General features: G+C 36.0%; 1 protein-coding gene across 1 annotated transcript in view; it reads right to left on the bottom strand.

The window, feature by feature from the left end:
- Positions 1–14,779, bottom strand: part of ROR2 (receptor tyrosine kinase like orphan receptor 2) — a gene marked incomplete at its 5' end in the record, with an annotated part of 48,020 nt that overhangs the window by 14,038 nt on the left and 19,203 nt on the right. The window lies entirely within an intron of this gene.

Raw genomic sequence — 14,779 nt, 5'->3', positions numbered from 1 at the left:
ACTTAGTCATCTTTCCTAACAGTCAGGTCAAAAGTGTGAGGCATCCCCTCCAATACCAGCAATATTTGAAATATTACTCCTATATTCTTCTGCATTTCATACTCTATTTATTACCTTCAGATGTTGATACCTGTTTTGGCTACACATATTTCAATTTCTTCTACATACATCTTCATCCTTCCTGTTTTGCATGTCGCATGAGCAGGACAAGGTTCTTAGTGAAAATGTGTAAAACTACAAAACTCCATCTGGGCCAAACCAGCACTAAAACCTGCAGTCTGACAACAGCTATCCATGATGAGCATACCACCCAGCACCTACACAGTGCTGACTGCAGCCTGTTATCCCTGATATCCTATTCTGTTTTAGAATGTTCCTTTATTTTTTCCCCTGTTGCTTCTTCCTGAAAAATCTCTTCAGGGAAATGTCACCTCTATTCCTTAGGTTATAAACTCATTGGAAGCAGGAGGGAGGGTAGGCAGGACTGTCCACACAGGGTAGCCAAAAGCTGGAACTATCAATCATTACTTGAGCATCAATCCTCCCTTGCTTCCTGGAAAGATGATGACTTAACAGGACCTGACCCATCACACAGCTGCTAGATGAAACATGCAGATTTATGATATGAAGTGTCTCATGCAGTTGTTGTCTATATCTGGCCCTTATTTCCTACCACAGTATGATTGTTATATACTTATAAACCATCTTTTTGTCTGCAAATTCAGAAACAAGTTCTGCTTCCAGAAAGATAGGTAATTTTTCTATTGTGGTGGATGAAGCAAAAGAGGAGTCTTTTGGGATCAATTAAATGTTGCAGTGAAATTCTTTCGCACTAATAACAAAACCTCTTATTTTGCAAAAACTGCATCATGCCTGAAGGGACAAAAATATCAAAGCAGTTTCTCTGTGCCTGTTTTATGATCCTTGACCACCTCAGTAGGAAGTCAGCAATTCCCATAAGGAGCTGAATGAATATGAAACCCCTATTTGACCTCTTTCTCAAGACTAAATTCTTACCCCTATAGCCCTATCCTGCAGAACAAAGTCTGTAATGTATCTAAGTGAAATTGTACCTCACACTTCAACTCTCAGTGCAGGTCTCTCTTGCCAGAACAGGGAAAAAGAGAAAAGAAAAAAAAAAAAAAAAGAGAGAGAGAGAAAACCAACTATAAAAACTAGCAGGGGTTTGGTGACAAAAGAAAGCAGTATGATCTCTTACTTAGTTCAGTTTATTTATTTCTGTCAAGAACTTCTAAATACAGCTTAGATATTATATATACACACATGTGCTCCCCTCTCTCATGTTGTAGTCAACTGCTGATTAAACTGAACTGGATATGACCATTACCATGGATGCAAGCAAAAGTAAACAGTAACCTGATGTCAGATACCCTGACTGAAGCAGAGCTCTTGCTCTACACATGTCTTTGTCAAGTCACACAACTCAGCTTGGCCACTACTAGTGATCAAAGGGGGAAAATTGTTAGTCTTCTGAGCAAAATGTTTGATTTTGACAAAGCTGCAGTAATGGCAGCACTACTGGTACTTACAGTCTCCTTATGGATTTCTCTTTCCTCCCTCTGCTACATATAGACTCAGCACATGGCAAAGTGTTTGCAGTAAAAAGCAAGGTGGGGGAAATCTGATAAAATAGTGCAGGAGAGGCAGCATGCTCAGTTCAAACAGGAGGCTTTGGAACCATGTGCTTCTTTGATTCATGCCCTAAACCATATGCCAGCAAGTCAGTTGCTGATTAGAGTAAGAGTTAAAAGCTGCTGAAAATAGGCAGAAATACTGACTCTTCAATTTCCTGCTCCTTGAGCTGTAAAATCTGCTCTGATCAAGAACCCTGGTAAAAGCAGAAATCTGACTCCACAAGAGGAATTCAGAAGATTTGAATTTGTCCTACCTGCAGAAATGTTACAAGCTCACTAGGTATTATTACAGCCACAGATACTATTCGTCATTTTTCTTTCTGAATGTTTCAAGACAGCATTGCCTTTTCCCACCAATAATTTTCTTCCATTTTAACATAATTTTATTTATTTATTTTATACATCAAAGAGTCAGGAACACCCTATATCTTGGCCTTCTTTTTCACCTTTGCTAAAGGACTACCTCAAGGACAAGTCACTTGTAAGAAGTCTTTCACAGAACCCAGTTGGAGTGCAGGTGAGATAAGGTAAGTTCTCCCACTAAGAGAGCTCTCCTCACAGCTGCTTGTCAGACTGTGGATTTCAACCAGACTTTAGGTTTAAAAACAATGTTGTAAGGAATATGGCTAAACAGTCCCTTTTTCTAAAACACCAACTTTTGTTTCTCAGGGTGAATACCATTAATTTTCCAGACTCAGAAAGTGATCTTAATGTAAAAACAAAAAAGTTGAGAACTAGCCTTTCTAATATGCAGATAGAGGAGGAAAACCTTCTGTATGGAAAACACATAATTAAAAGTAGTATCTGTGTTTTGGTCTTATGCACAACATAAGGTGCATAAGACCATGCTCACAAGGTCTGAAAACATTGGGAAATCTGCAAGTTCCTCATCACACACGCACTGCATGACCCAATTAAACATAGTTGGCCTTCAGGTTTGTGGGCAGAAGAAATCTGCATGAAAGGGAGAATTAAACAAGTGATATAAAAGGCTCGGTGGTGCAGCGCCTGTTGAATCTCCTTCTAAAAATGGAAAACGTAACTTCCTGGGATATGTGGGAAGACCTAGGTGTCCCTGAATGGGAACAAAAGCAAGCACACATGGCTGGAAATGTCTGTAGACAGAGAAATGCCACCAATGGTTTGAATCCAGGCCTGCTGTTTTTGAGCTGTTAGGAGATGAGATAGATACTCTCATGCAGGACATGCAGTGCCTTCTGCTCAGACACCCCTCAGGCCCTGAGGATGGGCTGCAAAAAGCAGTAGCTTTCTATTAGATAGTTTTAAATAAATGTTATTCAGAAATAATGGCTTTCTTTAGCTACAAGTATTTACCATATGAAAACAACTGTACACAAGGTCATGCAAGACATCGGTAAGGTAAAGCTGTCCTCCAGAAGTACATGGAGAGAAGTCCAAGGCTTCTGCAAGCACTGCAAAAATGCACCAAGCACTGCTACCCCCGCACAATAACCATCACTATATTTCCAGAGGTGACACACAAGGAACACTGAACAAAAAGCTACAAAAGAAAATACCTAGGAAACAAAGAGGCTTTTCTGAATGGAAAATCTGAAATGCTCAAAGAATACATCTGGGTATAATACACTATATGAGATCTATGTAACACAATCTATTGTATGCAACTGTCACAGCCGAGTAGGCCAGAGGGCATATGAAACAAAAAAGTCCCAGTAAATAAAAGGCAGTTGTGGAAACTCTGCTCAATACTAAGATAATCTTGTGATGCAAAGTCTAGTGACAGCTTTCAGCATACATTGGGTTCTTTGAAGATGAAGTGAGAGCTGACCTACCATCTTTACTTGAAAATGGTGAAAGCACTTGAAAGCAAATTTAGCGTAAGGGCTCATGAAATGAATTTTGAATGCAGAGTTGAGAGGTACTAGAGGTACTATTTATTTGCTAGTAAGATACGTTTTTTCTGGTTGCCTCTCACAAACTTAACTTGAAAAGACAAAGAGAAACTTAAGCTAAAACATTTTTCCTGATAACAGATGCAACACTATACATCAGTTGCAAAGAGGAATTCAATTCCTCCAGAAAACCCGGAAAGGGGAATTTTGACTCAGCAAGTGAATAACAAGTCATTAGAAAAAAAACAATCTTTGATTTTTTTTGTTACTGGCAGTTACACATTGAGAAGCCATTTTTTAATCTAATAAGTAACTTAATTTTTCACTGTAATTAATTCAGCGCTGGTATTGGAAACGAGGGAGGCCAACACCCATATGATATAGATTCGGTTTAAAACATAAGCAAGCCCTGAGTATTCCCTGTAATAATGTTTGTTAGCCACAATAATTAATAACTAACAGTAAAAATTAAGTAACTAGAAATCAGTCTTAGCACAGGAGCAAGCTGGAGAAAGGGGAACTAAACACCTTGCAATAAATGAAGTAGTAATTAAGAAAAGCAATTAAAACGGTGGGCTTTTCACCTATACAGGAAAGAATTGTAAGTAATACTCAAGTAGTTTCCTAAGAAGGAGTTTCGAGATTCCATAGAAAAGAATATGACAGATCTTCTGAAGTTTCATTATTCTGCATGCAAAACTGAAAATTTACCTGTTGAAAATATTTTTAGTTGTTGTTCTTGCTGTTTTTGTTTGTTTGTTTGTTTGTTTTGATACATTACCAGCTTCTGTAGTCCATTTCATGGTTTTGAACCAAGTAGCAAGATAAAAATCCTGAAGGTTCAATTTAGACCATCACATTGACTACATTAAATATATATATATATATCAATCTATACTTTTAATACAATTAACAAGTTATTTACAATTATAATTTGATAACAATTTGTTTATATATATTCAAATAATACACTTAGAAGTTATTTAGAGGGACATAAAATACAAAGAATTACAGGAATAAAAGCGTTATGTTTAGTGAAAGAGAGGCAAATCACACTACGTGTAGGAAAGCTGTTATGAAGCTGTTATAATAAAACATCATGGATTTCTGTCTTTTATATATGTATATAACCATTGTTTGTTTACATTACACCTCAAACTGGGAACTGTTATAATCTGGCACTACAACCTTTGTAATATGTTCCCCCCACTCTTGACAAGTATCATGCCATAGTGTCAGGTCACAAGGGAATCACTTTTCAGTGGCTAAAATGAATTCACATCTCTTAACAGTCAATAACTCTCCCCGAAACAGGTCACAGAGAAGATCTACAGAGAAGAGAAACATATTAAGTTTTCATATGTCTTTGTCCTATGTACTTTTCCTCTTGTCAAAAAAACAGTAAACCTATATTACTATTACTGTAGAAAAATTCTTGGTACTTTCAGGTCAGGTTTCTGTATTTAACTTTCAGAGAAAATATCAAATAAGCCAGAATACTTTAAATTCAATTTCTTGTTTAAACAATGGTTGGGACAACTTGTAGTAGGACCCTGCCTAGTTGGAGATGTCCTTGGCCAGCACCGTGGGAGAACAGCACGTGCTTCCTTCTCTACCAGTCCCCGTGCTCTGAATAAACATCTTAATTCTCTGACCAAAGTTTTATCTGCAGATGACCCACCTTTATGGCACATAAAATCATTTGTTTCAACATCTTCATCATCATCTAAAGATCAGCTCTCTTGGGATAACAGAAAATACCCATGAAAGCGATTAAAACCTCAGAGAGACTTCAGTAAAATGCAAGATGGATATAAAAAAATTTTCTGTGCACTTTTCACTAAGGGAAATTTTAAAATGGAATCAGAAAGGAAGAGAAGTTTAGTGTTAAAAAGCCAAAAACTAACAGGTGCAGGAATCTGTATATATAGTCATAGCTGAGTTGAAGTCAATGGACCTATGACAATTTACACTCACCAAGGATACGGCCCATGAATTTTGCTACCAGATGCTCCTTGAGTTTAAAAGCAGCCCCCAAAGTAAGATTTCCCCTACATCTACAGTACAATTTGCATAAACATTACCAAATAGCACTTATTTATGTGTTTTTTATGAGTAAAAAAAAAGTAACACTTGACAGAACAGCTAAAAAAATAATTAAATGAACATTAAATGAACAGACCATTTTTGCTGAGTTTGATTTGAATATTTATCTGCTAGTTCCTGAAAAGTATGCTGTGAACTGAAACTTTAGATTCAATGTCCAATTGGAAATTAATAATTGATATTTATTCCACTGATTATACTAAATGATTAATTTTTTAATCATAATATTCAAGACACCATTTTAAGTCAGGTAATTGATACAGCAATTAATTGAAATGTCATTAGTGAAAACACAGCTGCAAGTAGTCTTAGTGTTTGTGATAACCTAGAGAAAAATAAGTTGTCAAACAGCAACTTGTAAACAATAACCTTATTTTTAGCCTACTGCAATTATTTCCACTCCTGTTTACAAAAAGTGTTTTTAAACACAGAACTTAGATATCAAAGTCTGCTTCATAATTTGTTTTAAACTTACATATTTAAACAGTCCAGATAATGTTTTAAATGTATATGAGGATGTTATCATGAAAGGAGGATGTTTTTAATGCAAGTTACTTAAAAGACATTTAAACCCAAGAAAACAGGTGGACATCAACACAATTTAAGCCTATGCCTGCATTGAATCATAAACCATATTGTTTTGCTCTATAAGCATTGCCTTAAGTGGGCGTCAGCACTTTTGGCTGAGCTGTATCCTTGCTACGAGTTACCGTGTTCAGTCATTTAAGTGGCTAAAATCCATGGAAATTTGTATTTACTTCCCTTCTTTCACAGAATCCTCTTCCATCACTCCTGTAACAAGAAATACACAGTCCTCACTAGCAAAGATGGGGGAAAGAACCAAACATATGAAGCAGAGGTAGTGTTCATGAGATAATACTACGCACTACTGGGGTTTGACGGTATCTCAGACATTCATGTAATTATCATTACATGTTTAGAAAAGGTTTCGTTATACCAAAAAATATTGCTGTTCTCAACCACAGTCATATATAGAAGTATAGACACAGTGGGAAGATGGCTCGTAGTGCAGTAGCCTGGGTGAAATAGTTGAAGTAGCCCTAAATAAATACAAGTTATTGTGCTGTTCTACCCATGATGCAGCACAGAGTTACTCAATAAGTAGTAACAACTCCAGCTTATAGAATACCTGCTTAGTCATTCAGATACAGTGCAACTGTATGTCAGGAGACAGAAGATAAAGAATTTTGATGTTTGCAAAGCAGATAGTCCTTATGATGACGAAACAAGCAAAGCTAAGCAGGGACACCTGCTCCTGAAATTTCTGCAAGGAACAGAAGATTGTCCCTGGACACATTAGTCATAAACCTCTGACTACCACATGTAAATTCAAAAAAATGAACTAATATTAATACTCTCTACAAACTTTCCTCCAATCTCTTTCGATTTACTGACATGGTATTTATGTAAATTCTCCCGTTGCTTTCACAGGTCTTAACGTGCTTGGATGAAATCCTGAAATCATATGAATCAGCTGGAAATCCAAGGAAGGTTGCCAGTCTGCTTTGTTGAGTATTAGAAATTTTTATCAGAAACATCTGTTACCATTAGGGTTACTGAAGAATTCAAAAAAGAAAAAGCTTCAGAAAGCTAATTTCAACATATGGGAACATGGACCTGGCCTTGCAGCATTCCAACTTCTTTCTCACCAAAGAAATCATTGAGACTGAGTCATTGAGACTGTCTCCTTCTATTCTATGATTCCTTCTCCACCCCCTTTTTTCTTTTTAAGGCAAGTTATCTTTCCTGATGTGTTGTGACTGTGTAATAAATTGTCTCCCACTGACGCTCCCACGAAAAAACTGTAGGACCAATGAGCCTTTTAAAGTGCCTCTAACAAGCAACTCTTTATTTTTCCAACTGCCAGAAAACAGAATTCCTCTTTTATCTTTCCTTCCCATTCCATGCCACCCTGAGCAAGTACACACAGCTTAGCTCCAACAAGTTCTCAGAAGAGTCCACCAGCTGAGAATGCAATTATAATTGCTACCGTACAAAGGCAGCAGTAAAACTGGTAGCAGGCAGCCAAAGAGCTGGGCCACCACTGCCTTGGGGCCAATGCAGGAGACAGAGGGCCGGACCTGGGCAGCTTGCCTATGCCTAAAAGAACAGAGCTAAGATGGCATGTTGGCTGCCCAGCGGGAAGGGAAGGCCATCAAGGGGAGATGGACAAGGGGCAGCTTTGATCATTGTAATTCCATGGAAGGGAGGGACACTGAGCTTCACCAAACAAGCTGGTCTGGGGATGGAATGGTGAAGGAAGGGCAGCTGCATCTTGTAATGTGGCTCCAAGCATGCCTAGTGCAGCCTCTACCCCACAAATGCACACAGGAATTGACATGATCTAATAAATTCCTTAAAAAAAATATCAACTTTCATTTTTCAAGTATATACTCAGGTGGTGTGATTTACAAAGGCAGATTATGCACAGAAATAGAAATTTTATATTATTGCTCACTTTATTAAAATCCATTGACAGAATATATATGCAAGCCAGAATGGCAGGTAGGTGATAGAAAGTCTTGAGAGTAAATTAGACTAAGAAAGAACAGTTAAAAACAGTAGTTATACAAACTCAAAGAGAAAGGGGCTACAGGGAAGACAATGGAATAATTTAAAATATTTTAAAAATTTTAAACAAAACAAAAACAACAAAACAAAACAAAAAGGACAAAACAAACAAATGAAATACTTTTTTTTTTTTTTTCTTGAATGTTGGGATATAACAGTTTTCTGTAAAGTCCTTCTTAGCTTTTTAATTAAAAAAAGTACAAACTTTTTTTTTTTTAAGAATTGTTTTAAATATACTTTATTTAAAAATTATTTCAGAATTCAATATTGAACTTTATCCCTAAAAAAGTGAACCTTTATAAAAATATCAGAGCAAATCCAAAAATGAAAGGAACCATACGGGTGTAATTTTTTTCTTTCCTTTTTTTTTTTTTTTAAACATAACAAAAGTGGTTTTGCTATTTCAGCTAACACAGAGATTATATGTCTGATAGCAGAGAACTTTGTAAAACAGCCAGAAATTATCATAGCATCAGCTATAAATTCAAGATTACATAATTATATGAACATGAAAGTGTTCATCTTCAAAGTCCTTCACAGTTCATTTTTATTAAAACTACAGAAACATAACTATTTATAACCTTACAATATTGAAATAGCAGTTTCACAATAATTTTTCCAGTCTTAGGCAAAAAAGATGGTTTATTCTGCTTATCAGAAAATCCCAGCATGAGGTAAGTGATTTCTTTAAAGCATGTAAGCATTAATATGAAATTCTTAACATGAAATACTTGTTAGATTATTATTATTTTTTTTTATAGATGCAATAAGAACTATATATTGTAGGCAACATTACTGAAAGTTACACTTTGAGAACACATCCCAGTGCTAGAGGCTATTTTCATAGCTGCTCTTTACTTCACAGAATATATTGGAGCTGAAATTTTCCCAAGACCAAAGCTATTTTTTTTTCCAACCTTAAAAGACATGGTTCAGGTGTTTCAGAAAATGAGTCCTGAGAAAATTGTCATTTTTCTCTTTAAAAATAAATAAATAAATAAATAAAACCACAAACCAAACCAAACCAAAACCAATACAAGAAAAAAGCAGCCATTTTGTTCCTGTGCTATTAAGCAGACACCTGAGACTTGCTGGGGCTTGCCTTTGTTGTTCCAATGAAACACTAGCCAAATTTGTCTATTTTTTTGTGTCATTTCCATCTTCATGTGCTCAGCCCAGCCTATGAGTCTTCAGCTGATAAATTCTCCAAATACCCAATCTACACCATGCTTTGCCAATCTGCATGAGAAAATAAAATTGTTTGGCACCCATGTCAGGGCTGGCACTTAAGGTTGGGGGTATGAAAAGGGGCTACTAGTAGAAGTGCCTACAGTCCTCCACAGTCTTGAAGTAAAACCTAATATTTTTTTGTGCCTTGCCATTCCTTTCTGTCAACATATAAGTATCGCCTCTTCTGGGCTGACCTAGTTTGAAGACAGCGGCCTATTATTACAGCTTTCCATCCATTGGCTGGCTCCAGTGACCAAGATCTGGGTGGGACCAAGATCTGGCTAAGGAATCCAGACCTCATGAGATAATTCTGGTGTGTCGTCATAATTCCACATAATAGAATTGTTTGTTGTTGTTGTTGTTTTTCCAGATTAGGAAAATGATCTTTTTCTACACAGGAAATTCTATGCCAGTTTCAATCAAAGCCTCTGGAGTTCTTAAGAAGAAAAATAGAAACAGGGTCCTCTACCCCAGCCACTAGAAAACGGTAGAAATGTGCAGCATTTGGCCTACCCTTCACACGGCACCTCACAGAACCCAAAACTGCTGGGAAGCCTGTGTATCCACCCAGCTCTCATGCAATCCCAAACGATAATTTCCCCTTACTTTTCTTCCTTTGAACTTAAAACCTTTTACTGAATGCTTTTCACAACTCATTTCTAAAGACACTGCTCTCCTCATTAATCCTTACCATGGATTAATGTCTTTTTTTTTTTTTTAATCAAAATTTTCCAAAAATGTAATAATGGATGCTGTCTTTTATTTCAGGCAAAGCAAAATAGTTCACATTCAAAATCCAGTTACAATTTGTTTTCAGATGCCACACAAACATTATTAACTTGATAGGATGTGAGCAATTGTAGCAGCACCACAGCTCCATAAATTAATTTAATCAGGCTTAACGTTAACAAACTTTTCATTAATCAAAACAAATTTAAAGAAAATGCAATTGGCAGATCAAATATATCTCCTAAGATTAGCACATTAGCATTTAGTTCCTAACGCTTGAAAACTAAGATCCTGTGAATACTGGTATATCTGTCAGTTTGAGTGACAGAAAGTTTACAAGCTATCACTCACTGCCTAGTCTTGAAACTATTAAGAATATATTTTTAAGTAGCATGTACTAAACTGTTATCTATTGCAGAAGAAAGTAGAGCAGTCTATACTCTTCCTATTGAAAGTATAGATTTATTCCCATTTGAAACTATTTTCTTATACCATTCCCTACTGAGGCAGACTTTTCTTGTTTGCGGGGAAACTTTTTAAATTAACATTACACATATTTCCCTTGCCCATCCACTCATTGCTTTGCAATCTGAAACTACTTTGTTGGCAGAGAGAAAAAAAAAAAGTTTTTTGTAAAATTGTCAGATGAAAATACCAGGATTTTTGCATGCAGGTCAGCTTGTGGAGACACACCTATTCCATTGAACTAAAGAGACTGATTTCCAAATGTGACGTAAAGCATGTTGAGGTGACAACATGCTTTTTGGTTTGCAAATTGAACTCTTTCTAGGGGGAAAAAAGTGTGCCTGTGTGTGTGAGCACATATGTTTAAAAACGAAGTTTGTTTTTATATAAAATTGTATAAAGTACAGCTATGTACTTTATATTTATATATAAATATATTTATATTTATATTTATATTTTTATATATATTTATATTTATATATATATTTATATGTACAGTTATATTTACTGTATAAAACCTGTGATACACTATACATCATTTGTCTCCCACATAAAGCAATCCTTTTCCCCTTTTATACTATTACCTGGTTTAACAAAATGAAAAATGTAATAATATGAATGACTTTTATGAGGAGACTGTTGGTAAGATGTATTTCTTGCAATTTTATTTTTAGAGTAATATTACCACAAATACTTCATATTTTCTTCTACAAAAGAAGTATACATTTAAAAGGGTAGGTTTACTTACTACTTTTTTTTTCCTATTTCTTTGAAAAAGGAATAAAAGAAAGGTTTTCTATCACACCTGATGTTATTTAGTTTTGAAGGGAAATGTTTAAATTTTATCACTTTGTACCATCCGTTTCACCTTTTTTTAAGTATAGTGAATTAATTGTATTTATAGTTTGACCCCTTCAGACTGAAACAGAGAATGAAATAATACAAAAGTAAGGAAAAAATAACGATAAAGCCATAAAAATTGAAAGGATGATTTATGATATGGTGTTACAACATTACCTCATTTTGTTGAATTACCTACTTTTCATTAGAATAGTGTTCCTTTACCTTTGTGCCTAACTACAATATTCACCCTTTCCATGTATGCACTTAGAAGCCATTCAGCATCCCAAGGAACACTAATTATACTCAGTGTGGCATCAAATGCTGACAGGAAGTCTCAGGGACATATAACTGTCCTTTTGTAGGACATACAATAAATACTTTGAAAGCCATTTAAGCTTCTGAACGAAGGAGAGAAGGGGAGGGAAAGAGGGAGGAAGTAAAATCAAAACAAACTAAAGATCCCTGGTTGTATCAGGGATGTCCAACAGCTGCAGTAGCTTCTTGCCAAAAGCCTAAGGGCCATTACTACTTTGAATATCAATTTACGTATATCTTTAAAAGGATCAACAAATGTCTTATTTTGCTTGCAAGTTCTTTGGTAGTTTAATATAAATTGTTTCTCTTAGCTGCCCAAACCTAAGCACCTGTTGCTAATCTTGAATTTGTTGGAAGAGGGCATGTTGGGGTCACATTTTTACAAAATTGGAGCTGTATTCAGCTCTTGGCTGTACATGCACATCTCAGAATCACACCTTACAGCTCAACTGATAAAATAGCCTCTTAGCTGTAAGAAACATGACCACTGCTCCACAGAGTAAAAAGGAGTTTGTCCCAGTCCACATTCTACAGGTAAATTCTCCTTACACAAAGCATCAGCTTCATTGAATTATGTAGGTGGGTACCTATAAGCTAAAATTCTAAATTTTTGAAAGCACAACTCTTAGGAAAAAAAAAATCTTGTGCATTAGTATACTATATGCTGGAGCCCCATATATAACAGCAAAGTGGTATGCACTACATTAATGTGCTACATTACATGGTCCACCCATTTTAAAGTATCTTGACTGTACCACTCACAAGAGACAAGGTGCTCCCTCAGATTTAACTCTATGTTAGATTAACTGTAAAAGCAGACAGAAGTGTAATTAATTGCCTCTTCCTAAGCTTGTCCCACAGCAAAGAAGTCCCATAAGGATGCTTTCTTGGCTTTGCAACCAGGCTCGTTCAGTACAAAGCAGCTGTATTACACTGTAAGGGCTCAGGGGCATTTGATTTATATAGTAACACAGAGCTCTAATTTTAACCACCTTTGCATATCCTTGGCATCCCTTTGTTTGGGGGGTGTGGTTCTGAATAATTCAGGTTAGTGGGCATAACAATTGAAACAAAATATTAACCTTTTTTCAGTGTTCCCTGTCATCTTATTTCCCTTATTCTTTGTTTCCTTTAAAAGGAAAGGAAAAGGCTACCACTTACAAAGAGTTTCTTCAAATAACAAGTGCACATATAGAGACACAGGTTTTGGCTCTTGGTTGTACATGCATTTCTCAGAGTCACACCTTACAGCCTGACTGATAAGAGAGCTTCTTGGCTGCAAAAAAACTAACCATTGCTCTGGAGAGTAGAAAGTAGGCTTCCTAGCCCATAGATGCCTGCTTCTACTCCGCAGTGCTAAGCACGTTAAATACATGCGTGGTGTTTAAATCAGTCAATTTTGTAAGTACATATTGAATTTATACTTCTATCACTAAATAACAAAATGCATAGGTCCTTCATTATTTATTTACTAAAGATTAGAAAAATATTTAAATGGAAAATTAAAGCTGAAAAAATAACATAGTGTGGGAAGAAGCCAGGATCTGGTGTGGTACAAAGCAACTCAAACCAGCACTTCCACTGCTCTTTAATCTTGCCTTGAATTACACATACTCTAGGTTTTTAATGAGAAGAAATATATATATATATATATATATTTTTTTTTTTTCAAAGCCACAAACATAAGATTAGAATAAAAGTTTCTCACTTTCCATTATAAGACAGCAGACTACACTTCTTTTGAGTGTATGCTACAGCTCTGGACAGACCAAATTTTCAGTTTTGCATTTATTTGTGAGACATTTTGAGCCTTACTAGGATACTACATAGCTAAAGTAAAAATCAAACAGTATGCCAAAAAAACTTACATTCTAAAATAGACAAGAGAGAAAAACAGCATGAAAAAGAATTGTGACGTCTGGTTCACTGAAGCCTTGATTTCAGTTCTCTCCTTCCTCTACAAATTTCCTGTCTCAACCTGCACAAATTGGCTCAAAGAACATTTAAACTGATGGGCCAAGTAGCAGATCTGAGACGGTGGATCAAAATTCCCTGATAAGAGTCCTAACTCCACACCAGGGTGAAATATAGCCTCCCCTCCAACCTTGAAATTAAAAAGGAAACTGACACACAGGGGCTAGAAAGGAACTGCAGCATGTTCCAGCCAGATCCCCAAATTGGATTGTCAGGAAGCCAGGAAATCTGCCAAGGCAAACACATGCTGTTTAATGTAGACCAGCCTGAAATAAACTGTGCCTTGGTTCCTCATTTGCAAAATAGGAGTAACATTCCTTGCTTTTGGGAGAGAGAATGCACCCTAAATGTTTTGAAGTGATCTGATCACATAATAGTGGAAAGCACAGAATTCCCAAGATTGCCCATCTCCATTTGATGTACAAGAAATGGAGAGACAAAGGTTAAACAACCTGCTGCAATCACATATGGAGACAGGAGCACAGCCAGAAATTAAATCCAGACCTCTAAAATTACAATCCAGTGTTTTAATCACAATATCCTTCTTCTTCCTTGATTAAAACAGGAAAGCAGAACACAAAATATGTGCTTATTCTGTAACTTCAAGATGTTACCACAAGCATAATAGAAAAACATATAGACCTCAAATATGGACATCTCTTCCAAATGTATATTTTGCTGAAACAAGAGGCATGCATGTCATTCTGGAGGAAGCCCGTCTTTGAACACCTGGTCCTAATGGACCTGAATAAACACTGTAAATTCTGAGTTGAAATAGCCTTGTATTAGGTATTAAAACATCTGCTTATGTGAATTTTAAGAAAAATCTCACATGATTTACAAGATTAAAAATGCTATTAGTGTGTGAACTGCACTGAGACTAGAAAAGAGTTTTTGCCACTCAAAGAAAAGGAAGTTTTCTTTTTCATCCTTTTATTTTTCATCATTTGAAAGAACTATTTTTTTCTTGACTACACTTCTTTTCACATTTTTCTT

Source organism: Netta rufina (genome assembly GCF_964035555.1).
Source record: "Netta rufina genome assembly, chromosome: Z".
In the NCBI taxonomy this organism is placed as follows: Eukaryota; Metazoa; Chordata; class Aves; order Anseriformes; family Anatidae; genus Netta; species Netta rufina.
Note: the sequence above shows the minus strand (reverse complement) of the source record. Positions and strands in the feature narration are given on the sequence as shown.